The sequence below is a fragment of the Diabrotica virgifera genome, chromosome 2 (assembly GCF_917563875.1).
Source record: "Diabrotica virgifera virgifera chromosome 2, PGI_DIABVI_V3a".
Classification (NCBI taxonomy): domain Eukaryota; kingdom Metazoa; phylum Arthropoda; class Insecta; order Coleoptera; family Chrysomelidae; genus Diabrotica; species Diabrotica virgifera.
The window spans coordinates 62,394,249-62,405,910 of NC_065444.1; positions in this window are offsets into that span (position 1 = coordinate 62,394,249).

Here is an 11,662-nt window from a genome sequence, read left to right on the forward strand (position 1 = left end):
CCAACATTAACTTTACTCTCATAAAAGCTGTCCAAAATTTATACAGCGGCATGAAATCTGCAGTTAAATTAATAAACAAAATAACAGAATATTTTACAGTCAACAAAGGTCTACGACAAGGATGTTGCACATCACCGAGTCTGTTTAAGATTTATGTCGCCAAAGCCCTTACAACATGGAAAAGAAAATGCAGTGGAATGGGCATCCAAATTTATTAAATGTTACTATATTTTCAATTGCAAAAACGTGATTGTTGCCAAAGAAATATTCACCTGCTTAAGATCTCATTATTTTTATTTTTATGTATATTTTCGATAAATGTATTGATAAATTCAAATTTCAATTAAACTCCCCCCTAAAATGGCATTTGAAAATTATTCAAATTTGTTTATAACTTGTTTTTTAATAACGTCGCGGGGATTAAGTATTTTGAAATGCCGTTTCGATAATTGGGTTGCTGGGAAGTTTTTACTAATTAACAAAATTTTTTTGTCGTTTTTTATTTATTTATTTTTTTTTCTTGGAGTTATATTACTACGGGCCCTTTTAGGGTTAAATTTTATTAAGAATGTCGAATCTCTGAGTTGTAGATTCTAGACCTAAAAATATTAAGATTTAACTAAAATCTCTTAAATAAAATGTGGCTACTTACTGAGTTACAGGGTGTTTTATTTAAAAATTTAAAAATTATTGTTACCAAGTACTTTATAACTATTTGAAGTATCCTTATCATACTTGGCAGAAAGTGTGGCTATTATACAGCCTACTAAATTGTGATTAATAAACGTTTCTAGCCAGTGCCAGAGACGTACGACAGGGGATAGCGAATGATTGACGCTTCCCAAATTCTACGCCACTGAGTGAATTACTATTTTAGCGAAATTTTTCGATTCTCCAATACTTTGTATGTAAATAACTTTATTGTTATCGATAAAGTCATCAGTTTGAGAGATATTTGAAGTTTAAAATGAATGAATGAATGAATCAAAATAACTATGCCGTTTCATTTTTAACGTCCAATATCTCGAAAACTAATGACTTAGTCGTTACCAGTATAGAAAGTATTGGAGAATCAAAAAATTTTCGTTAAAATAATAATTCTCTCAGTGGCGTAGAATTTGGGAAGGGTCAACCATTAACTATCCCCTGCCGTACGCCTCTGGTAGTAGCTAGCAACTTTTATTTATCACAATTTAGTAGATTGTATAGTACCCACACTTTCTGCCTAGTATGATAAGGATACGTCAAATAGTTTGAAAGTACTTGGTAAAAATAATTTTTAAATTTTTAAATAAAACACCCTGTAACTCAGTAAGTAGCCACATTTTATTTAAGTGATTTTAGACCAATCTTAATATTTTTAGGTCTAGAATCTACAACTTAGAGATTCGACATTCTTAATGAAACTTAACACTAAAAGGGCCCGAAGTAATATAAGTAACTCCAAGAAAAAAAAAGAAGAGGAAAAAAACGTTTAATCCCCGCGACGTTATTAAAAAACCAAATTATAAACAAATTTGAATAATTTTCAAATGCCATTTTAGGGGAAAGTTTAATTGAAATTTGAATTTATCAATACATTTATGGAAGATATACATAAAAATAAAAATAATAAGATTTAATATAGGTGAATATTTCCTTGGCAACAACCGCGTTTTTGCAAAAGAAAATAGAGTAAAATTTAAAAAACAAATTCAATATCTCAAAAAATATTAAATATTTTTGGACCAATTTTTTTTTGATTAATACTGATAACATAGCGCAACTTCTCCTCTAAAATTCGATATTTTATAGTGCTTATTTAAAACGTTAAAAATAATTTTTTGCAAATTTGTTTTAAAAGTTTTATGTATAATTATTTAAATAAATAGGGGGTCAAATTTAATTAAGTCTTATGTGAAACATTCACCCTTCAACTTTGCAGAAAATAATCCTATAGACCTTCATTAGTAATTGAATGACCTCAGCAGTTAAAAAAGTAATTTTTTTGCAAAATGACCCATTTTTTATTATTTAAACAATGATCCCCTTGTATGATTTGGATACTTTCTTGAAAATATCTTTTGTACACACCTAAACTTTGATATAAAATTTGTTTCAACCTGTACGAATTTACTTTTTGATTTACATGTAGTGAAATTTTATTTTACTAGACTATATCGTCGGTATACTGCGAAAACCAGATAAATGACAACTTTTAAAATATTGAGTTAAGTATACCAAAATTCTCAGCTTTTTACACTCTACATACAGGTAAAACTCAATAAATGATACGACTTACCATTCAGCAGATAATTTGTGTAATAAACAAATAAGTTACACCTAACCAATTTTTCATTTTTAAATAAAACAATATATCGCTACTTACTTACATAAAATCAAAGTTCTGTTGCATGTAAAACCAACTAAGCGCACATTTATATTTGCCGGACAACAATATATTTCTACTGCTGTATATCTACCATATTCAGTAAAAAGGTGATAAGTGTCTTTAAGACAGTGTGATTTATTTTGATTTACAGGTAAAACCAGGTAAGTAATTCCACCTGGATCTTAAATTTAGGTTTAATCAGCTAGGTCTCTTAACTTTTTCAAAGTAATGATAGAATATTATTTCTGATATATGCATCTTTCACTAGCATATCGAATATCAAACACAACTGGTCCGCTTAATTCAAAATAAAGCACTAAACTTTAAAAACGTTTTTTCTCGATTTCGGTATTTCGACATTTACCTGGTTTTCGTAGTATACCGACGTAGTATACAATAATTATTTGTGGTGGATTCGACAAATATTCAAAATATCTTGATAAACACTGGCTTATCAAAAAAGTACTAAGAGGCAAAAAAGTTTTAGAAACATTGTGTTTAACTACTGGTGCCACAAAAATAATTTAATTGGAACGTACACAAAAGTTTGGGGGGTTTAAGGGAACAATACCCCATTAAATTTTTATGGGGTGCACAAATTTCACTATAATTTTTTTTAAGATGAGCCTGTCCTCACTCATTTTTAAGATAAGATCACACACTCATTTTCAATAAAAAATCTCTAATAGTTTTTGATATATTGGAAAAACTGGTACCCCGTCAAAATAGCCCCGTCAAAAAAGCTCCGACAAAATAGCCCTGACATAATATCCCGCACACAAAATAGCTCCGACAAAATAGCCTGCAGACAAAATAGCCGCGGAATAATAGCCCGCCGACAAAATAGCCCCGACAAAAAAGCTCCCTTCAGAATTCATCATGAAATAATTCCTTGAAAATACATTTTTTCGGAAATGGTAATTATCCTCTATTCAGATGTTTATCTTAACCACATTAAATAAAAATGGTCTTTTCAGAGAACTCGAGTCCTGTCTTCCCTGCCTCTTGGAAGTTTGAACATTTAAGTAAAGCGAAAACCAATGTTTATTTATGATATAAACATTTTTTTCTGTTTTCGGGCAACAGTAAAATGCATTTTAAATTAAATAAATTAAATACATTCTTTCTTTTTGTCAAATAATTTAAATTAAAAAAAAGTTTTTGGACACCTTGTATAAATAATTATGTAATTGTTTAGAAGAGGCTGTTTTAGCCGGGGCTATTTTAGCCGGGGCTATTTTAGCCGGGGCTGTTTTGACCGGGGCTATTTTGTGTGCGATCTATTTTGTCGGGGCTATTTTGTTTGCGGGCTATTTTGTCGAGGCTATTTTGTGTTCGGGCTATTTTGACGGGGCTTTTTCGACGGGGCTGTTTTGATCGGGCTATTTTGACGGGTCACAGGAAAAACTCGATTTTCACTTTGTAACTTCTAAGGGCTATAGCTTTTTTTATGAGCACATTTGTACTAAGGTAAGTTAGGTTCAATCAACCTATTTTTGACCCCAGAATCTGTGGTATAATTTATTACCAATCTTTTCGGGACACCCTGTATATTGGATCTTAATACAGGGGAGTTCGTTAAGGGGGTCCGAAAAAAAATCTATCCTTAGAAAAACTCGAAATCGTTATGGGGAATTCTCACGACGAGGTCGAGGCGCGTGTTGAAGCGAGCTTCAAGTGGGTCCTAATTTAAACGTCGGCAAAGAGAGATATAATATATATAATAGTGGAAAAGAAAGAGAACGCAGATACCCCACAAGACGGTAAAATTAGTAATATTTACTTTGTGATAAAATGTCCCGAATATGTCCCGAAGAATACAAGCAACCAAAAAGTTGACCGCCCTCAGTGGTGGAGATAAAAATATTACCGAACAAAACGTAGTTTGACCATAAAATTACCACGCCACTGATCGTACCCTCGGTTGACGAGACATCCACAGGCCAATAAATTTTATCATTTGGTGTTATTTTAAGGGTCATAAATACCAAATTTTGACAGAAATTTCTCTATCTCTCGTAGCGTTTAATCTTTTTCACGTTGGGTTGACTCCCGTCTTCAGTTTTTATCTTTTTCTGTTACATTTTTCTATTTCACTCAGAATGTCGCAATACGCTCTGTCAGTTTTCCTCTTTAGATTACGATAAGGTAGGTTAATACATACAAAAGAGTGTATATTTCAAAAATCTGACGGTTTGAGCGAGGCGTAATGGTCCAAGAGCTGTGAGACATTTTTGAGTAGGTATTTTAGGCAACCTGAAAATTTTTCAGGTGACTCTTCCATGATAGCCTAATACAAAAATGCCGGTCTGGCTGGAGCGTAGCGGTTATTTTCCCCAAAAATCCCCCCCCCCAAAGTTAAACAAAAGGGTAAAAATTGTTATTACAAAAAATATCATTGACGTGACTTTAAAGTAAATTTAAATATTCAAATATAAAGAAAATAAACAGGCCAGGCGATTTGAGGGCGATTTTAACTCTGCAAGATACTTGCATTGGCGCCCCAGGATTATTTTCAGGGGATGCATCTGAACTTCAGAAGATTTCATCTGAATCTGTACATACTATTAATGAGTATAAAATACACAACTATAGTATTTTTACTACAAAAGCGATATTATAATACGTAGGTCAAAATTTTTGACGTAAGAGAACTGTCAAAACATTAGAATGTGACTTTTCATTATTGCCATGTTTATTGTTATTGTACAGTGAGAAGCTAGGCATCATTACTTGTCAGATATATTTTTCTGTTATTATTTATTGAACAAATAATATCCATAATTCTTTATTTTAATTATTGATGTCAGTTGGATTTCTATACTTGCCGAGATATATGTATTAATTAACAATAACATTATCATATTGTATAATCAATAAAATAGACAATATCTATGTGTTCACAGGTGCATTGTTATTTTTATTTATATTACTAACTTAACATAAAAATACTAGATCTGAATATAGTTGAGATAAAAATACTTTTTATTCGTATATTTTATATTTAATTCGTATTAAATACTACTCAGAACATCCATCTGTCATTTTTAGCCTTAAAATATATTATTAAATGATTTCTTTTATTGATTATATACACTTAAAATTACTATTTTTTGGGATATTGAACTTAAATAATTGGTTTAGAAAATTTATATTATTGAGAATAATAAATGTTTTTGGTTATTTAATTAATATATTTCTAAAATTCTCAATGCCATCGCGATTACGTTTTTCTTATTAAAATACCATGTGGACGCTTATACAAGATCGGGCAGTTCCGTGTTTGTTGGTGTCGTATTTTAGCTGTGCTACACAAATTTCAATTCTATAGTTGATGTTATGGAATATCATATGTATTTTCGTTAACATTAACAAATATTTTGGGATATGAATAATATATTTACGCAATTGATGAAATCCGATCGACATCATTAATTAGAATAAAGAACTAGAGATATTATTTGTACAGTAAACAAAAACAAAGAAAACTATCTGACAATAACGTGGCCATGATGAAAAATCACATTCTAATGTTTTGAAAGTGCTTTTACGTCAAAAATTGTGACCTACGTAATATCGCTTTTGTAGTAAAAATACTATATACATGCATAACTATGTACATTCCTTCCGGACAGGGAGGTGCAATTGTTATTTTGACAGGGTATATTTTAATATTAAAAATAAACATTCTAAAAAAGACAGTTTTTTTTTGGTGAAATTTTCCAACTGCCAGGTGATCAAACAAATTACGCGTGCATATATGTAAATAAAAAGCGCTATAGGTAAGCAGCAGTGTGAGAAAGAGCGTATACCGATAGCTGTTTGCGTCCTCTGTTGTAGCTGAGCGAGTCCGTTCGCTCGAGAAAAATCATGTGATCTGGCGATATCCATGTTGTTGTTCCTCGAAACGTTAGAGTATTTATTATAATATTTTATAGTTTTTTAAGTAACTTTTTCTTAATTAAAGAAAAATAATACGTACTATACAATTGATTTTGCAAATATGATAGAAAAAGACAAATTTATTATTATAAATATATAGGTAGAAAAGTATAAAACTATAAACTAAATTAATTCTGTGTCCGAATCTTGTACTTATTCTTTAAACTCCTCAGCTGAGCTTAAATATTCATTCTCTTCTTCCTCGTCAGACTCCCCTCGAGACTCAGATTCCTCTTCTACACGATCTGTAAATAGTTGTAATATGTATTTAGAATTAATTAAAAATTAATTAGTGATTAACTTGTTGAGTTGCTACGTATTCTCCGTCCTTTTTTGGAAACATAAATAAAGATGAAAATTTTAGAAATGAAAAGATAGAAAAAATATGAAAATAAAGATTCCGCGATATTTCGCGAAATAAACATCAGCTGTGGGAGCACGCCAAATAGAATTCTATATTAGTGACGTCACGTTGCCTAGCAACCGTCGATTCTCCCATTATGAAATTATATTTTGTGACGCAAGCAAAATAGAATTCTATTTGGCGTACTCTGGGACCAGATCGAAAAACTGCAAAATACACGTATTCAATATTTTTGAAAAATCTATCGAATGACACAATACTTTACTTTACAATATTACGTTACTTTAAAATATTAAATAGGAGCCCCCATTTTCTATTACCGATTTGGATTCCTTACGTAAAAATAAGTAACTTTTATTCGAAACATTTTTTCGAATTATGGATAGATGGCGTTCTAATCGAAAAAAAAACGATTGTTGGAAATGGAAAATTAAATTAAAATATGGAAAGTCCCCACTTAAATGGAAAATTGTAATTAATTTTTTTGGGGTTTTAGGACCTTATCTTCACAACGGAATAGGTCCCCATAACGCTCGAGTAACTGCACATTTAGCATACTTTCCTCCCCTACTATAGCTCGGGTAATAACATTTTCCTTTAAACAATGTTTTTTAACCACACACTTGCTGTAGCCTAAAAGATCTAGGTCAAATATGGCTATAATATTGCAGTTAGCAGTTAACAGTAGGATATACGATAACATTTATTTTAATAATAAAAGAAAAAAAAACTCCGCAATAAAATTATTAATGGAACAATTATATAAATATGCAACTAAACTTTTTGCGAAAACATTAGGCCGACGGAGTTGGCTTTGCTCAATTGCTCCAAGCTGGTGCGTTTACCTACTATTTAATACATTCTGACCAATGGTAAGTAAGAATTCCCAAGTAGCACAATAAAAACATTTTAGTTTTATTTAAGGTTTATAAAGGTTTTATTGTGGTAAATAAGAAGATAATGGTTTTAAAGTAACCTTGTAGATATTATACTGCTAGAACTTTAAAACTGTTAAGCATTTGTCACTAGTTTTAAAGTATCTAATAAGATTATCAAATAAGACTAATTAATCTTAATAGATAATTTGTCTTATTGTAGTTTTAAAATGGTTTATTCTCAGTTCACTTAATTAATCAGTTTTATGAAGAACTTCCGAACTTGTTACCTTTTAGTTTTATTGCAGTTTTAAAGATTCTCCTAATATGACTAGTAAAACCTATTATTAAAACTACTTGATCTCAAGACTATTATGTCAGCAAAACATACGCTTTAAAACTATTTTTTAGTTTTGTAGTTAAAGTTGCTTTCTTAAAAGCAAATAGTAGGCAATATTAAACCAAACGTTCTTAACTGAATCAATTTGGTTATCGTAAAGGATAAACTATCCTTCTTGTTAGAAACAATAAAACTAAACGCATCCCCTCTTCTTTCATGTCCAAAATGGTCGGCCATTTGTTTTAGAGCGAAACAGTGGTGTAGTGTGTTGTAAAAAGTGGAAGTACAGTTAGTATGGAAGAAATAAGTCGCAAGTACTTAAAATATAAACGAACTTGTCATTTTAAGAGAAAAATACAACACACACACAACACTACGACGCCTCGATTTTAAGTTAGATTCACATTAAAACTGAACGGTTTTAATTCCAAGGCAACCTTGCTTTTATGTAGGATAATATGCTCTTTCCAAAGGTATCAAATAAAACCATTTGATCTTAACAATTCTCTGTCGATAGATCAAATAGTTTTATTTGGATTTCGGACATATTGCGTTCTGGAGATTATGAAAGCCATGATAGATTACAATATAAGGCTTACATAAAAATTATAAATGAGCGACTTAAAGACATAAATTCGATTTATTTTAACATTAAAACATTAAAATTATAGATAAAATTATTTTTCTTTGAAATTAATATTTTTCGATTTGAATTTTTTTATTATTTTTATTTTTTAATCGCCAAAAGTTAGAATTTTTAGGGCGCGTGAGTTATTTAGACCCATTTTTGTTAACATTATCAATAAAGTGGGGTGCGCAAGTCTTGCAAGTGCAAATAACCAAGTACTTTTTTTATTTTATGGTTACATATGGTTTATGGTTTAACACATGTAAAAATTTGTTGACCTATATGGAGTATATGGGTTTAAAGCATGGTAAATTGTCTTTAAAAGTCTCCATTTAAGAAACCTTTTTAAGTTTGCTATAAAACTACCTGCACTTAAAGTGTCTTTTAACATGGTTTTAAAAGCACCTTCACAGCAGCTTTAACACCAGTTGTTCACAGCAGCTTTAAAACCAGTTGCTTAAGAAAACAAAGTTTTAAGAAGGTTTTTATTTGTGGTTTTATTGATAACCCGGTCTATATAGACATTTGAAATAACAAAATTGCCGGAGAGCCAAATTTTGGTGGAGAGCTAGGGTATACCATAACAAATAAAGTATTAAAAGTCCCCATCGATCCCATGTGTGCAACAAAAGTTATTCGGGGTCAAAGGTCAAGATTTGAGATTTTTTGGATTTTTTTCGAAAACGGTAAGTTTTATCAAAAAAGAACCTTAAACCAAAGTTGTAGATCTTAAAACTCTTTACAAAAATAGTCCTTACTATTTTTTTCCTAAGAGTTGCCATTCTTGAGATATCGCGATTCTAAGAGTCACATTATACATGATATGCACACGTTTCCACACCACCTGTGAGGTATAGTGTACTCTACACTAGGTTCGCTTTCAAGATGCAGTAGAAATAAACAAACCAAGACACGTTAAATGCCACTAGGAGCACAATCGAATCATAATTTACAATGTATATACATTGTAAATCCCAAATCATGATTTCCAAAGTTTATACATTGTAAATTATGATTCAGGAGTGCTCCTAGTAGCATTTAACGTGTCTTGGTTTGTTTATTTCTACTGCATGTTGAAAGCGAACCTAGTGTAGTAAAAAGCGCCTAGTGTATAGGCGCTTTTTTATCTTGGTTTCCCCTGTAGGCCTACTCCACTAACTGTTTTGACAATTTTAGGATAATTTAAGGAAACAATACCGGTCAATTTCTAGATATTACCTTATTATTGGTATTGATTATTAATATTGCTATTGATTATTAGGTTAACTATTGTTTTGATTTCTTTAGATATTTTAATTAGATTCATATTCTTGAAAGTTTACTTCAACAGTCAAGTCTTCTTCGATTTTATCTTCTTCCTCTTCCTCTTGCTGGATGTTCAAAAATTGTTCAAATGTGACTGAGTCATTGGTCTCTTTATTAAAATCACAGGAGTTTTCCTCTGTTGTACTAAACTGGACATTTGAGCAAGACTGACCTTGGCAGTTGGTACACGCTAGAGAACACAGCAACCCGACTTTTTTACATCCACATTTGGCACTACAACCTTTTTTGCAATTGCAAAAAATAGTTTCGGAATATTTGCAAAATTCGGAGTTTTTCTGGAGCAGGTGGGAGTAAGGTTTTAATCGGTTCCAGAGTATTATCTATTAATTTCCAACCCCAGTCTTCTGGATTCAGTTCATTGCCTAGCCATGTTTGAACTTGATAATATACTCGATACAAATGTTGAAAAGCAGATGCTGATGTTTGAGGAAGACATGATAGTTGTACTTTTTTCTTGTTTCGCGTATTTTTTACAAAAGTTAAGTATTGGTATTTATCAAGACCACTAATTTTTTTGGAGCTCCATAAACCGCAAGAAGAAAGCGAATTCCTTCTGTAATTATTGTTTGCGGTGTGGAATTAAGTTCTGTACAAACTTTACAGCAGTCAGTTAAATCTTTTTTTTTTTTTCGAATAATTTAAGTACTGACGTTTTGCCCCTTCTGTACATTGCTGACGTAGTATCGCAGCCGCTTATCGCATGTAAAAATAAAATGTACTTTTGGCATTTAGGATAATCCGATAAACTTTTCTCTGTTCGCTCTTGAGCCCTTCCAGGTTTCAGAAAATAAATAACTTTATCTACTGGAGTCATTGTAGTAAGCAGTACTAACAAATCAACATCTTCACCAACTACAATTGTTGTGTTTGTTGTTAAATTTTTCAATTGCTGTCTCAATTATAAGGACATCTGCGTCATTTTTAGCTTGTTTCACTTCAATATTCGCAGCTGTTAATTTGTCAGTTAACATGGAAGTGAACCGAGATTTATTATTAATGTTAGCGAAAAATTGTTGTTGATTGGCTGGAACTGTTATATCTTCATCAAAGATAATCTCAGAACCCGATGATGTTTTTGTAGTTCGACGACGTTGTTCTGCAGCTTTAATATTCTTTGTCGAGTCACTGTAGCCGTCAAATACCACTGTCACTGTAAGCTCGTAATGTCTGCTAAATGGTAGACGCTTGTAATAAGCACTTATATTTACTTGAACTGAACCTTTGGCACTAAAAGAAACAGATAATATGAACAAGACCTACGGACAATACTGTAGCCATTATTTACAATAGACAATCTGTTCTTTTTTAAACAATGGTATAGCCAAATGTTTTTCAAGGCTACGTGGATAGAGGAAATTCAGTTTGGGACTGATTATCTTTTGAATAAATATTTTCAGAATAGTATAATATATATAAAAGAGACACAAGTAGGCATTTATACTTGTCTTAAGTGCCACATTATGCATATACGTGGCTTATATGTGCATATTATAATGTATAAAGTAACTTTTAAAATCGCGATATCTCAGGAATGGTAACTCTTAGGAAAAAAATTGTAAGGACTATTTTTTTGTTGAGAATATTAAGATCTACAACTTTAGTTTGATGTTTTTTTTGATAAAACTTACCGTTTTCGAAAAAATCCAAAAAATCTCAAATTTTGACCTTTGACCCCGAATAACTTTTGTTGCACACATGGGATCGATGAGGACTTTTAAAACTTTATTTGTTATGGTAAACTCTAGTTCTCCACCAAAATTTGGCTCTCCTGCAATTTTTGTTATTTGTCAACTATTTTGATGTCTAAGTTGACCGG